Source organism: Hyperolius riggenbachi, chromosome 6 (assembly GCF_040937935.1).
Source record: "Hyperolius riggenbachi isolate aHypRig1 chromosome 6, aHypRig1.pri, whole genome shotgun sequence".
NCBI lineage: Eukaryota > Metazoa > Chordata > Amphibia > Anura > Hyperoliidae > Hyperolius > Hyperolius riggenbachi.
Genome location: NC_090651.1, coordinates 81,801,240 through 81,816,833, shown reverse-complemented (window position 1 = coordinate 81,816,833; position 15,594 = coordinate 81,801,240). Strand labels below are relative to the sequence as shown.

Sequence of the window (15,594 nt, the reverse complement as noted above, 5' to 3'; positions counted from 1 at the left end):
TCTCTAGCATTTTCAGAAGCACATCATCAATACTAACTTTAATTCTCATAACCAGCTGCCTATATTTAGCCTGTGCAATGTTAGGAGTTAGAAAAGTGAAAGTAGGTGATGATTTCACAGCAGCAGACATTCTGTTGAATGGTGTGGATGAGGCTGGTGCTAGCGTATTGTTCTTCACAAGGAACCTGAGATGGTGCTTTAACAATTAATGGGGATCTGCAGTAATAGGCTTCTGTGTGCTCATCCATGGCCAAGTCTTAACGTAGAATTGTCTGGAGGAAATGTCCTTTATTCTCTGACCAATACACATACTCTAACCTCTGGTCTGTCTGAGAAACTACCTTCACTATTCCATCTCTCAGTATTAATATTCTGTACGAAGATCTGCCATAATTATATGGATGTATCAGTCAACAGCAATGAGCACCGTGGCCTGCAGGTGGCATGTGCTCTTCTTGGCATTGTGGCGGGAAGCATCATCATAGGTGTCTCTAATTCCTCCGGAGCAGCGACAGTGGGTGGAATCTTCCTGGGTGCAGCTGGGATTGGTAAGTGTTCTATACTGAACCGCCTTTCTACTTGGGAATAAATATCTGTGTGGGAAATGTTCTCAGAATCTGAGCAGGATCATCCACCAGGCAACCTAGGCAGATTGCCGAAAGGATTTTTTTAGGAATTTCATAAAGTGTAATGAAAATGTATTTTTCCCTACAGGTTATCATGCTATAGCTAATCATAAACCGCATAAAGGAATTTCTGAGTTTAGTTCCACTTTAACAGTTTAAAATAATTTTGACAATACCTTTTCACTTACTTTTTGGTACTTTTTAATTTGCAAAGTGCTGAAAAGTTAGTTTAAAGAGAACCCGAGGTGGGATTTTATTATGCTAGTGGGGCCCAGAGGCTGGTTGTGCACACTAACACCAGCCTCTGTTGCCCCATGGTGTGCCTCCAAGACCCCCTTGTGCGCCGCTATACCCCCCGCAGTGCTGGCGACACGCAGCTTTCGCCAGCACAATGTTTACCTCTCGCCTGTCTGTTAGCGCCGCTCCCCTGCCTCCTCCGTATCGGCGCTACCCGCCCGCGTCACTTCCCTCCAATCAGCGGGAGGGAAGGGACGCGGGCGGGTAGCGCAGATACGGAGGAGGCGGGGGAGCGGCGCTAACAGACAGGCTTAGGTAAACATTATGCTGGCGACACGCTGCGTGTCGCCAGCACTACGGGGGGTATAGCGGCGCGCAGGGGGGACATGAAGGCACACCATGGGGCAACAGAGACTGGTGTTAGTGTGCACAACCAGCCTCTGTGCCCCACTAACATAATAAAATCCCACCTCGGGTTCTCTTAAAATAGAAGATGAAAAATTATCTCCTAGGAGAAAACTGAGGAGAAAAAGTTAATTGCATACGGGCCATTGTCTGGATGGTAGCATATGTTGCTCAAAAATCTGATCATTATTAATGGTGCCTGCTCAGATATGCAAACTACCCATGCCATCTCTAACATTATACATGATGTAAGCCGATAACAGAACACCTGGTCCTCTTCAGTTTGAAATTGTGTTCAGAAACCATGCACCCCACATCGTTCAAATGTGATTCATCCAAACTCAGTCTATATTATATATGCTGAGACCCAGAGACGATGGCTTTGTTTCTGTATCATTTTTATATACACCTTTGATCTGTGTTACAGATGATGTTTTTTCAAAGTGTTTTGGAGTCCATGCAGTGATTTCTACTATATCGTCTTTTGCGTTTTTAATGTACCACCTCAGGACCCAAAGATCACAGCCATCCAGTATTGGCTTTAAGCCTTGTACCAAATGTAGAGAAATTTCCACAGGTTATACAAATCTTTTGATGGTATCCTGCTGCAAATGATACATCTTAAATGTTTTGGGAATTATAACTTTATTGTTAAACTGTTGAGATATTGGACCCAACAGGGTTTGATAGAGTGGTGTACCCCTTCTCATCTTTATTTCTGACAGACTCAGCGTCTCTACAGCGCACTAAGGGGTTGATTCACTATATCAAATAGCATGCCTTATCAGAGTTAATATGCCTTATCACGATTAGCGTGCCTTATCAGAGTAGCGTAACGATTGCTGCAAACGTATGCCTGCTAATTGGCAATGACGAGAGCTCCACTTGTCCTGCCCTGAGCCACTGCAGGTCCAACCACTTAACGCCCACAGCGCTAACCCTCCCCCCTAAAGACCAGGCGTTTTTATGCAGTGCTGCGCTGTGCAGGCGATCGGCGGCTAGCAGGCTATTCACGGAACTCCGTTCCGTGAAGCGGCAGGGAACGATTGCGAATGCGTGCGGCCGTTCCCTGGGAAACTGCAGCCCCAGGACTTGACGCCAATTGGCGTTAGGTGGTCCTGGGGCTGCCGCCGCGTTCGCGCACATTGGCGTGAGGCGGTCTTTAAGTAGTTAAAGGACATTATCCCGGCACTTAGATTGTGTGTGTGTGTGTGTTTATTAATTAAAACGATAACATTTCTCAGCTTAATAATCTTAACCACTTGCCGACCGCACGCTTATACCGTGCGTCGGCAAAGTGGCAGCTGCAGGACCAGCGACGCAGTTCTGCGTCGCCGGCTGCAGGCTAATTAATCAGGAAGCAGCCGCTCGCGCGAGCTTCCTGTCAATTCACGGTGGGGGGCTCCGTGAATAGCCTGCGGGCCGCCGATGGCGGCTCGCAGGCTAAATGTAAACACAAGCGGAAATAATCCGCTTTGTTTACATTGTACGGCGCTGCTGCGCAGCAGCGCCGTAAGGCAGATCGGCGATCCCCGGCCAATCAGCGGCCGGGGATCGCCGCCATGTGACAGGGGACGTCCTGTCACTGGCTGCACAGGACGGATAGCGTCCTGTGCAGCCCGGATCACTGGGCATGACAGGTAGGAGAGGGAGGGGGGCAATTTTGCCGCGGAGGGGGGCTTTGAGGTGCCCCCCCCCCCCGCAACATGCCTGCAGACCGGAGCGATCAGACCCCCCCCTGCACATCATCCCCATGGGGGGGAAAAAGGGGGGGCGATCTGATCGCTCTGCGTGCCCGCTGATCTGTGCTGGGGGCTGCAGAGCCCACCCAGCACAGATCCCAACAAACAGCGCTGGTCCTTAAGGGGGGGTAAAGGGTGGGTCCTCAAGTGGTTAATCATGTGATATGTTATCGTGGTACTGTTTTGAATAAAATATGGGGCTCAAACGATTTGTAAATCATTTCACTGTTTTATGTACATTTTACAGTTTCCCATTTCTAATTGTGGAAACAGGACTGTAATAAAAATATATGAGTGTAACGCTTGATTTCTACATGTTCGCAACATTTCTCCTTCTACTTCTAGGCCTTCTTATAGCCATTGCTCCACTGCTTCAGGTGTGGCAGAACCTCGGTCCAGGTAAGTGTTTCAGTTAGAGAAATTTGTATGCACTTTCACTCTGCGTACGTTGCATTGTGTCGCATCCCAGTGCGATGCAATGATATGTCTATGGTATACTAAACATTTCTGCATCCCTGATGAGAGACTCTGAAACAATGAAAACTTACATAAAATTATATACATATGTTTCACACTCAGACCCACTCAATCAGTTGCAGAAGTTTGACATGACATGTGGGACCTTATTCAATTCACTTATCTCCTAAGAGAAAATGTTTCAGCTTCTAATTAAAATAACTTTTCAGCACTCGGCCTCCCAAACAAGGACCTGCTCCACCTGCAATTAGTGCAGAACCCTGCTGGCAGATTGCTAACAAACCAGCCTCACCACTGTCACATTACACTAATCCTTTGCTCCCTGCACTGGCTACCTGTAAAATGGAGAATGCTCTTCAAGATTAGACTGCTGACATTTAAATCACTTCACTATTTGGGCCCTGGATATATGAAGGACTTGCTGAAGCTGCACCACACCTCTCACAACATCAGATCAGCAGGTTCCATGAACTTGGACACTCCCAGAGTGCACCTCAAAACCTTTGGAGCCAGAGCTTTCTGTTATGCTGCCCATACCCTTTGGAATTCTCTACCACACCCAGTAAAGACAGCTCCATCTACGGAGTTATTCAAATCCAGACTGAAAAACCACTTGTGTGGCCTGGCATTTGCGGACTTGTAGAATTCTTTCTCTGTATCAACATTTACCAATCAACCAATAACTGGTCTGAGCCAAGCTTATGCGCTTTGAGTCCTACTGAAGAAAAGCGCTTTACAAATGTTATTTGTTGCTGTTGTTTATGAAATACCACCTAGGAGAAAACTCAGGAGAAAAAGTGAATTGAAAAAGTGCCATGGATTTTCCTGCTGAACATGATGACACAAAGTAAGGGAATTGTGAAAGCTGCCATATGTATTTCCTTATAAACTATGCCAGTTGCCAGGCTGTTGGCTGATCTTCTGTCTCTAATACGTTCAGCCATCAACTCAGAATGAGTATGAATATCAAATGCTCTGAATAAAGTCTGGCCATATTAGCCGGTAGTGATAGTCATGTCTAGGAGAACTCCTGGAGAAGCATGTGATCAGTTTGGTCAGATCATAGATGTGTGTCTGATTTGCTAGTCATGATCTTGTGCTAAAGCAGGATTTGATCACAGCAAATCAGAGCTTTGCAAATATATCAGCTGATCAAACAAATCCCATGCTTCTCCAAAACATGACCATGACTATTAGCCTCAGGAGTGTGGTTCAGATATTACTGCAGCCGATAACATCAAGACGACTGCCAGGCAACTGGCATTCTTTAAAAAAAATAAATATGGCAGCCTACATATCCCTCTCACTATAGTGCCACTTTAAAAACTTTTAGCGGCTTATACCATGCTATGCCCAAGCCTCATGGAAATCCTCTACAAATGCGCAATGCTCTGCTAGATTGAGAATGCCTGTCACATATTTTTTTTTTTTTTTTTTTAATCTTGCAGGACGCTGCAGAGTTCAGCCTCTTCCTCCCACTGCAGAAGGCCACAGGCAGGACAGTATGTGACATAGTTTTCTCCTGTCACCCCTCCCATTGTGTGTCATGTGAGAAGGACCTTTCACTTCACATGATATCCTGTATGCTGTGTGCAAATCCTCTCTCTTCACACTTTAATGTGACGCCATGCTTAGGATGGGCTCTAGATAAAAACCACATTAGCACTGGCCATGCACTCAGCTCACGTCCTGAAGTGTTGCTTCTTTAAAGTGAACCCGAGGTGAAAATAAACTGATGAGATAAACAATTGTATTTATCCTCCTACTCCTAAAAATGACTTTTTGAAAAATATATCCCATGGTTTTATTTTATATTTAAACATTTACAAAGTAGATTGATTTTTTTGTTGTCTCTGCTCAATGGCAGCCTATTAAGTGTCCCTAAATGAAAATACATGAACTAGTGACCTTTATCTTCCCCTGCTCTTAGAAGTTGTATTCTGCCAGGAAAACCTTTATGGCTGTCATGTGCTTATCAGCGATGTTCGCTATATTCCTGACAAGGTACCGACAATGCAGAAACTGTCACTTCCATGCCTAAAAATTAACTCTTTCAGGGTTCGTTCACACTAAGGGCGTTTATGCCCTTTTTTCCAGTGCAGGCAATTTTCAAAATTGCCCACAAAACAATTGTGCAATGAATCTCTATGAGAAGATTCATATCAGCACCTTGCTTCCGCTTTGCGGTCAGCAAATCGGTGCCTGTACGTTTTTGGGGGGGTTTTTGCTATAATGGAAGGTATAGAAAGAGCGCTAAACCCTCACAAAACCGGTTTATGCAGTGTATGCGTTTGCTTTTTTTTTCGAATAAATGCATTATATTTATTCTTTTCCGGGTCAAAGAGTTCACTTCCTGATTTGTGTCAGGGAGTGAATGACAAAACTGCGCTGGAAAAGCGCTTAGAAAATCGCTTTTTACCAAAAATGCAGCGCGCAGTGGAGCGCCGGGAGGGGGAAAAAAACGCAGCACAAAATCGCAAAACGTTTGCGATTACGATTTTAGATTTTACGATTTTAATAAAACAACCTGGTTCTTAATTTTATTAATATTTTTGCACTGTACATAAACGTTTATCTCATCATGTCACATGTTGCCTCGGGTACACTTTAACTGCTTGTCGACCGCGTCACGCTGATCTGCGTAAAGTCCTTGGGTCTCGCAGTGCAGGAGATTGCGCGCAGCCTGCGCGCGCATCTCCTGTTCAGGGGGAGAGCTCCTCCCCTCCTTCAGTCTCGGACCGGCAATCGCCGCTCGGGAGACTGTTAGACGGCGTGATCGCCGTCTAAATACATTGTACAGCAGCAGCGCTGTACTGGTGACAGCCGTGTGACACGGCTGTCTCCTTGGGACACTGGAGAGCGATCGGCTGTCATAGGCAGAAGCCTATGACAGCCGATCGCCATGATTGGCCGGCTGTGGGGAGGGAGGGAAAATATTTAAAGAAATAGTAGTTTTTATTAGAAAAACAATAAAAAAAATATTTATATAAACAAAAATAAACATGGGCGAGCGATCAGACCCGACCAACAGAGAGCTCTGTTGGTGGGGTGAAAAGGAGGGGGGGGATCACTTGTGTGCTGTGTTGTGCGGCCCTGCAGCTTGGCCTTAAAGCTGCATGGGCCTATTTTACTAAAAATGGCCTGGTCACTAGGGGGGTTTAGCACTGCGCTCCTCAAGAGGTTAAAGGGAACCTGAAGCGAGAGGTATATGGGGACGGCAATATTTATTTCCTGTTAAACTATACCAGTTGCCTAACAGTCCTGTTAATCATTTTGGCATCAACAGAGTCTGATTCACTCACCTGAAACAAGCATGCAGCTAATCTTGTCAGATTTGTGTCGGAAACCTCTGATCTGCATGCTTGTTCAGGGCCTATGGCTAAAAGTACTAGAGGCAGAGGATCAGCAGCTACCATTCAACAGGTTTTGTTTACTATTAAAAATGTCAGCCTCCATAATCCCTCTCACTTCAAGTTCCCATGAATGCATAATAGCAGCAGATCTGCATCATCACCGCACACTTCAGTAATGGGATTCATTTTCCAGTGTGCGTCCGCCTCATCGCTGGGCTTTACACAAATAACAACATAATCCCATCATGTTAAAGTTATTCATCCAACATTAAAATGTATTGTCCCGAGGAGAAATGCATCCTGGGCTGGTCACAGGCAGCCTGATGACTAATTCATCTGTTGTAATAGAGTATATACATTAGCCATGTTTGCAGAGGGATGAGCAGCGTTTAGTAGCTGCGGGGGGCTTTGGATATGGAAATAAGCAGCTAGTATGTAGATTTACCTTCTGGCAGAGACATGCAGATCATGGAGAATGTGTTAAAATATAGAATAGCTCTACATTCTGTAGTGTCTGATTCTCTAATGAGATTTTAGTGTTGCTGCAGATTTCCTTAGCTGAATGAATGAAAGAATATGAATGAAATTGGATACTGCAGCAGGCGGTGACACAGAGGAGCTGATTTAAAGAGGAGCTGTCAGCCATACTATCTCAAAAAAACAAACACATATATAAGTAAATAAATACTTGCATTACTTATATAACATATGTATTGCACTGTCCACATTTTGATTTTAGTGATTTTTCTATAGTAAAATAAGAGAAAATCCTTCTTCGGATTTTCCATTTTGACTGTGTCTATCTTGAAGTCAATCCTGACATCATTTCCTCCCTTACTTTGTCGTTGTGTCATTGCCCACCCTCCTTCCCAGTCTTCAGACACTCCCACCCAACACTGCAGTGGAAAGTGTGTTGTCTCAGCATGAGAAATATTGGCCAATCAGAGAGGAACAGAGGTGTGGGAAGGGAAAATGGGAGGGAAAGAGGATTCATCCAGTCAGGCTGCATTAGCTATGTCTGAGGGGAGAGAAAAGAAGAAAAAAAGAAAACCCAGCATGCCCTGCAACTTCCTTTGAACGGCAGATGTACCAAATAGGAGCCAGGGAAACTGGGGAATGATGTTTTATGGAGAAGAAAAGTAAGAGTAACTTTTGGATTGCCTGGTTAGCATCCTTATTACTTGTGTTTACTAGATAAAAATAAAGAATTGATTTTTGATTTTATGCCCAACAGTTACACATTAAAAGACTAATTTAAAGGGGCCTTTAGCAAGAGGGCTATGGTGGCTGCCATATTTACTTCCATTTAAAGAATGTCAATTGCCTGGCTGTCTTGCTGATCTAGGACCAGAGCCTGCACAAAACTGACAGACATTGCCAAACCCAGAATTAACCCCGAGGCCACTGCACAGGGACTGTTCACCAGCTAACAATTTTTGCCATCACTGTTGTCCGGACCACAAGCCTGGAACAAGCATGCGGGAAAGAGGATGATACTTTCATCATAGAACCTGATGTTTATGCTTTTTTTGGGCCAGCGGTTGAAAGAATTAAGCCTGGGGCCCACTGGCAATGTTTTTGCAGCACTTGCCGATCAGCAAAGCTCTGCAACAGTAGAACCTTTAATGGGTGGTTCCACTCGCAGAGTGATAATAGCAGCAGAGTCAAATCGCAATTGCTCTGCGAATAGTGAATCAAATCACAGCGTTTCGCAATCTCCAGACAAGCACTGCCAGTGGGTCCCAAGCCTTAGAGACACAGGATCAGCCAGTGTTGTTATTGCAGCTTTCCACTTCCGCTGGCCACTATCCCCAGGAGTGCATAGATTTTCACATTTATCCATTTCTTCAGGTCACTATACATTAGAGTATATAAATTAGCTCATGTATCCATGTGTGATCAGACACTATTCATGGAAGAGCACAGACTATTACATTTATGAATTTCTCCAGGCCACCATCCATAGAGTACATGGCGGGCCACATTCAGGACAGTCTACTTTGATCTGCTGAAGAGCAATATATAGAGGGAGAGGAATTTCAAATGAAAGCCGTCGCAGATGGCAGCTGCTCTCTGTTTGCTTACCTGGAACCCATGATCCTTTTGAAGAGCCAATAGGCATAGAAAACCTGACTCCTTGAGTACTGCCCTTCAACAGTTGCCACACCTTACTTTATGCCTCTCTAATGCAAATAAACACCCAAAAAAATATTATGAACTAAAAGGGGGATGGACTCGGACAATCCAGGAACCGACGGATACACAAAAGAGAAAAACAGGACCCAATAGCATAAGCCTCCAATACAGGACGCTCGTATTGTTCTCTACTCGACCATTGACTACTTGTTTTTAGGTATCATTGACCTGAGGAAGTGGGTAAAGCCTGCAAAATGCATTGTCATACCTTTGTTTTGTGGTATACCGTAAATAAATCGTCTTGTTTAAATCAAGCCACCATTGCCTTTTTTTCTTTAGGAGAGGTGAGTCTCACCACTGCCTCTCCATTATAAGCTGTTTTTAATTGTTTTATATTATTGAGTGCCGCCACCTTCTTCCCATTATGCTGAATTAAAGTAACTTTTCAAAACAGAAGTGGTAACAGTGCAATACTAAAGCTATTACATGTGCAACTCCATGAGCAGGTACATATATACACTACAAAATTCTGTTTACGTAGGTGGGTCTGGCCACATTCACCTGTCTCTTTAGTGCCAGCCTCTTTGCCATATAGTAAATATGGTTCTGCTTACCTGTTATGGGGTGGCATAGACTTGTGAACTTGCAGGGGTTTACCCTGCAGCTCACCTATCCCGGTTTAGACTTGTTGAAGGACCACTATCGCGAAAAAAGTAGGCATTTAAAATCTGACAGAACCGACAGGTTTTGGGCCAGTCCATCTCCTCATGGGGGATTCTCAGGATATTCTTTGATTTCAACATCATTTCCGGAACAGTAGTTTAAATGCCAAAATAGTAAGAAACCAGCCAGCCTCCCTACTCACTTGCACACTATTTTGTCAGTTAGACTTTGCAACCGCTGTTCAGGAAATGCTGTTGAAAACAAAGAAAACCCTGAGATTCTCCCTATGAGGAGGTGGACTGGCCCAAAACCTGTTGGTTCTGTCAGATTTTAACTGCCTACTTTTTTCACGATAGTGGTCCTTTAAGCTGCTCAAAACACCACAGGACTGCTACCACCTGCAGACCGTTCTGTGACACGTTGATATTAGGAACTTGACAGAAATTCATGGAATAATTTGTTTAGAAAACCACCATGTGAGCAAGATTATCACATTCTTGTGTTTTGTTTCAGATGAGGTGAATGAAGTAAAGGAGTTTGCTGCAGGGGAGACAGCTGGACCATCATCTATAAACGATGGGTGAGAAAAGCCACTAGCTACTCTATTCCCTAATATGGACCCACTAGTTCTGCCCTGTTTCTCTGCAGCCAAGTCATTGAGTGACCATATGTCATATGTGGAACTCTTTCTAGGAGACACTTATTATAGCAAGAGTCAAGACCAGATAGCAACAGGACAAAAATAGGACAAACCTTCCCCATGCAGGACAAAAACTACTTACTGATCCTCCGTGCGCTGTCCTCACCTCTTCCTGTAGCTCCCGGAAGGAGGGTCACTGGGCCAGATTTATCAAGGGTGTCTGAGACAAAATATTAGTAGGTTTTTAGAAATCCATGCAGAACTGTCTCAGGCATCATAGAAATCATTAGATAGTGCAGATTCCTTCTAAAACTGTTGTAAAATAGGAGGAGCTAGGAAGGTCTCTCAGACAGTGCAGTGCGTGAGGGGAATTGCTGTTTCTGAGGTAACAAACACACCTGCTGTATTGATAGCAGCAGGCTCTGAGGAGGAATTCAGTAGGGGGAGGAGCACATCACAAATCATGTATAGCCTGCACTCTGCAATCATGTCTAGCCTGTAGTTCTACATCTGTAGAACTGCTATCAAGCACTTCTTAATCTGCACCAGCTTAGGGATGTATTTGCACTTTTCTTAACTGTAGTGCAGCTCTAGAAATTCATGCTAAATTGCCACTATTACCTAGGATTTAAGAAGGTTCTTATTATCATGCAGAACTGTTCCCCCTGCTGGTTAGAACAGATAAGGAAGAAAAAACTGTCAGTAGTGCATTAATAAATATCCCCCACTGAGTCCAAATGGTGGCAGAAAAGAGCACACATGGAAGAGGACCCTGTCAAATAGGCTTACAATCTGAGGGGTGGAGGAATTGGCCACTAGAGTTGGGCCGAACGGTTCACCTGCGAACGGTTCCATGCGAACTTCCGTGGTTCGCGTTCGCGTCCCGCAGGCGAACCTTTGCGGAAGTTCGGTTCGCCCCATAATGCACATGGAGGGTCAACTTTGACCCTCTACATCACAGTCAGCAGGCCCAGTGTAGCCAATTAGGCTACACTAGCCCCTGGAGCCCCACCCCCCTTATATAAGGCAGGCAGCGGCGGCCATTACGGTCACTCGTGTGCCTGCATTAGTGAGAGTAGGGCGAGCTGCTGCAGACTGTCTCTCATAGGGAAAGATTAGTTAGGCTTAGCTTGTTCCTGGCTGCATACCTGTTCTGTGAACCCACCACTGCATACCTGTACTGTGAACCCACCACTGCATACCTGTTCAGTGAACCCAACACTGCATACCTGTTCTGTGAACGCACCACTGCATACCTGTACTGTGAACCCACCACTGCATACCTGTTCAGTGAACCCACCACTGCATACCTGTTCAGTTAACCTGCCACTGCATACCTGTTCAGTGAACCCGCCACTGCATACGTGTTCTGTGAACCCACCACTGCATACCTGTTCAGTGAACCCACCACTGCATACCTGTTGTGTTCAGTGAACCTGCCACTGCATACCTGTTCTGTTCAGTGGACCCGCCACTGCATACCTGTTCTGTTCAGTGAACCTGCCACTGCATACCTGTTCTGTGAACCCGCCACTGCATACCTGTTCTGTTCAGTGGACCCGCCACTGTATACCTGTTCTGTTCAGTGAACCCGCCACTGTATACCTGTTCAGTGAACCCGCCACTGCATACCTGTTCTGTTCAGTGAACCTGCCACTGCATACCTGTTCTGTGAACCCGCCACTGTATACCTGTACTGTTCAGTGAACCCGCCACTGCATACCTGTTCTGTTCAGTGGACCCGCTACTGTATACCTGTTCTGTTCAGTGGAAGTCACAAAAGTGTTAAGTACCTCACCTTTATCAAAATGAATGAGGCATGGATCCCGGAGGGCTGCTGCTCGCCCCAAGACTAAGTCAGTCCCCGCACACACAGCATCTCTGCCTGCACGCCGTGTGACTGGCTGCCTGGCCTGTCCCTCCACACAGCATGTCTGCCTGCAGGCCGCTTGACTACCTTCTCCGCCACCACCAACAGGGTCCGGGACTCCAGGCGGATTGCTGAATTTTTTAGGCCGCTGCTAGCAGCGGCCGCTGTAATAATTTTTCTGGTGCGTGTACATGACTGCCTAATTTTTCTGGCTGCACTGCGGGCAGCTGCAACAACAAAAGAAAAGGCATGTACATGCGCCCATTCCCCTTCGTGATCATTACCTTGCCGTGGTGAAGGGGCTTGCGTATCACAATGAAGCAATGACCGGCGCCTAGATGAGTGTCTCGGGGGGCACACAAAAGATAATAAGGTCGTTGCTTCATTGTGGTCAAACCAAATTTGATCAGCTGGACAGTCACTGTTCTGTCATTCAGCTACATCAGCCAGGCGACCATATGGGCTGTAACGCCACCAAAACCTGCACTCTCGCCATGGTGCGCACCAGTCCAGCACGGCCGTCACTACACAAACAGCTGTTTGCGGTGCGTTACACGGTGAGTTTGGTGTGTCAGTGTGAAGCAGTACCTTAACCAGCTGAGCGGTCTGGACGAGCTCAGCTCGTCCAACACCGCCAGAGGCTGCCGCTCAGGCCCTGCTGGGCCGATTTTCACCAAATAAAAAGCAGCACACGCAGCCGGCACTTTGCCAGCCGCGTGTGCTGCCTGATCGCCGCTACAGCGGCGAAAAAGGGTCCCCCCAGCCGCCCGAGCCCAGCGTAGCCGGAACAAACAGTTCCGGCCAGCGCTAAGGGCTGGATCGGAGGCGGCTGATGTCAGGACGTCGGCTGACGTCCATGACGTCACTCCGCTCGTCGCCATGGCGACGAGGTAAGCGAAACACGGAAGGCCGCTTATTGCGGCCTTCCGTGTTACTTCTGGCCGCCGGAGGCGATCGGAAGAACGCCTCCGGAGCGCCCTCTAGTTGGCTTTCATGCAGCCAACTTTCAGTTGGCTGCATGAAATAGTTTTTTTTTTATTTAAAAAAAACCCTCCCGCAGCCACCCTGGCGATTTAATCAGAACACCAGGGTGGTTAATTACACTACCTGATTGATGTATACACATGCAAGATGTTTTAAAGCACTTTAGGCCTGTCATTTAGCATTCAATGTGATTTCTGCCCTTAAAACGCTGCTTTGCATCAAATCCAGATTTTTCCCGGGGACTTTTGGCGTGTATCCCACTCCGCCATGCCCCCCTCCAGGTGTTAGACCCCTTGAAACATCTTTTCCATCACTTTTGTGGCCAGCATAATTTTTTTTTTTTTTCAAAGTTCGCATCCCCATTGAAGTCTATTGCGGTTCGCGAACTTTAACGCGAACCGAACGTTCCGCGAAAGTTCGCGAACCTAAAATCGGAGGTTCGGCCCAACCATATTGGCCACATTAGAGGGGCTGGGGTGGCAGTTCAATGGAGGATTGGAGCTAATTAAATGATAGGAAAATAAAAAAAAGTAGGTTATGGTAAACAAATGGGTCTTTAAGGCCTGCTTGAATGATGGGGTGAGCCAGATGGGTGGAGGGAGTTCCGTAGAGTAGGGGCTGCTCTGTAGAAGTCCAGGAATCCTGCGAGTGAGCAAGTGATGCGAGGAGCTGACATCCGTAGCGTGCTGGAGTAGCAGAGAGGGGTTGGGGAGTATCTATGGATCAGATTGGAGATGTATGAAGAGGAGGTATGGTGGATGGATTTTGTATACTGGGCAGAGCAGTTTATATTTAAAAGACAACTGAAGTGAGGGGAATATGGAGACTGACATATTTCTTTCCTTTTAAACAATGCAGATTGCATGGCTGTCCATCTAATCCTCTGCCTCTAATACTTTTAGCCATAGACCCTGAACAAGCATGCAGATCAGATTTATCTGACTAAAGTATGACTGAATTAGCGATATGCTTGTTTCGGGTGTGTTTCCTCTTATCTCACAGATAAGACCTTCAGAGTAACTCACTAAGGCACTACTTCCTCTCCACGACACCTCACTGTTGCAGTTCCCCAAGGCTCAGTACTCGGACCTCTCCTTTTCTCTATCTACACTTAAGGTCTTGGTATTTAGACGCACAAAATAAAAGCAGATGATAACATTGGGATTTAGTAGAAGCATTTTTAATCTGTCTGAGTAAGAGATTAAACCAGCGAACATCTTCACAACTGACCAGTGAAAGTACCCCTTTACCTAAAGGGAACACTTCACTGTAATCAGTTTTTCTGTATCGATATGTAATAATGCTCTCCATCTATTCATTGGTACATCCTAACTTGCATTTCTTTCAGATCTTCAGCTCCAGCCCCAGATCTAATTTCCAAATCGTGACACCAACAATCGGTGTCTTTATGAGGGCATATTGGGATCACCAACACTATGGCCTGCCCCGTCTACATGAAATAACATCAACAATCTTGCCAGCTTGAGGACACAATGGCTTATTTTCACCAGCCTGAGCCCAGAAGACAGAGTTCTTTATCAGCAGATATGCAGCATAGCACACAGCAGCCAGTGCCAATCAGGCTCAAGGGCACAACTACCCATTACCACCAGGCTGCGGGCTCAGGAACTCACGATCAGCCAGAAGACAGGACAACACCCTGCTTCTATTCTGAAATTCTGACATTTCCATCAACCTGTGGACCCATTTTTTTTCCTACTAGAGTGAGTGAATAGCAGTCCTTCTTCTTCACTGAGGACTCCATAGACCATCACATTTAGAATGGGGACCTAAAAGTCTACCAACATTATAAGAGCAAAATAACCCATCTTCACCAACAAGCTGAGGGAGCAGTAGTTTATTATCACCATCCTAAGGGCAGTATAACACTTCGATGTCAACTTGAGGACAAAAAAAGCTCAATAACTTACTTTCCTTTACCACCACCCTGGAGATGCAGCAGACCATCAACCTAACTTTTAATGTGCAGAAGTCTGACTGATACAACCTGAGGCCTTAGCTCAAAGCACCAGCTACACAAAATCAAGAAATAATACTGGACTGAGGAGAATTTGCTCATATTTGTAACTGGACTGATGGTGACACAAGCTAGCTGGTTCTTAGCTGAGAAGGACGGTCGGAGCTGTCTACTGAGAATCTAGCGTGTGTACGCCGCCCCCGAAGCATTGCCGACAGATCATCTCTCTTGAGTGCAGGTCAAGGCCATTTTCCCCTTTTCATCCTATCCACTCTACATTGCTCCTTCTTCATCCCTCTTCCCCCCTCCATAGCAACAGAATGCGTCGCTAGCCTATAGGCAAGCAACTTATTTGTACAGCACTGACCAACTGCCTGAGAGAAGATCACTGTAGGCAACAGTACTCGTGCATGTCTATGCACTTTTAGTGTTACCTTCGACTCTGTCTCTGGTCCTACCAATTCCACCTGCTTAACAACTCAA

The 15,594-nt window shown here is 45.9% G+C and overlaps 1 long non-coding RNA gene across 1 annotated transcript; it reads left to right on the top strand.

Annotated features, from left to right (window-relative positions):
* Positions 1-3,350: 3,350 nt before the first annotated feature.
* LOC137520969 (uncharacterized) lies at positions 3,351-14,616 on the top strand. Its single transcript, XR_011021978.1, has 4 exons — positions 3,351-3,409; positions 4,936-4,989; positions 10,153-10,219; positions 14,482-14,616. It is a non-coding gene; the product is annotated as an uncharacterized lncRNA (long non-coding RNA).
* Positions 14,617-15,594: the final 978 nt, after the last annotated feature.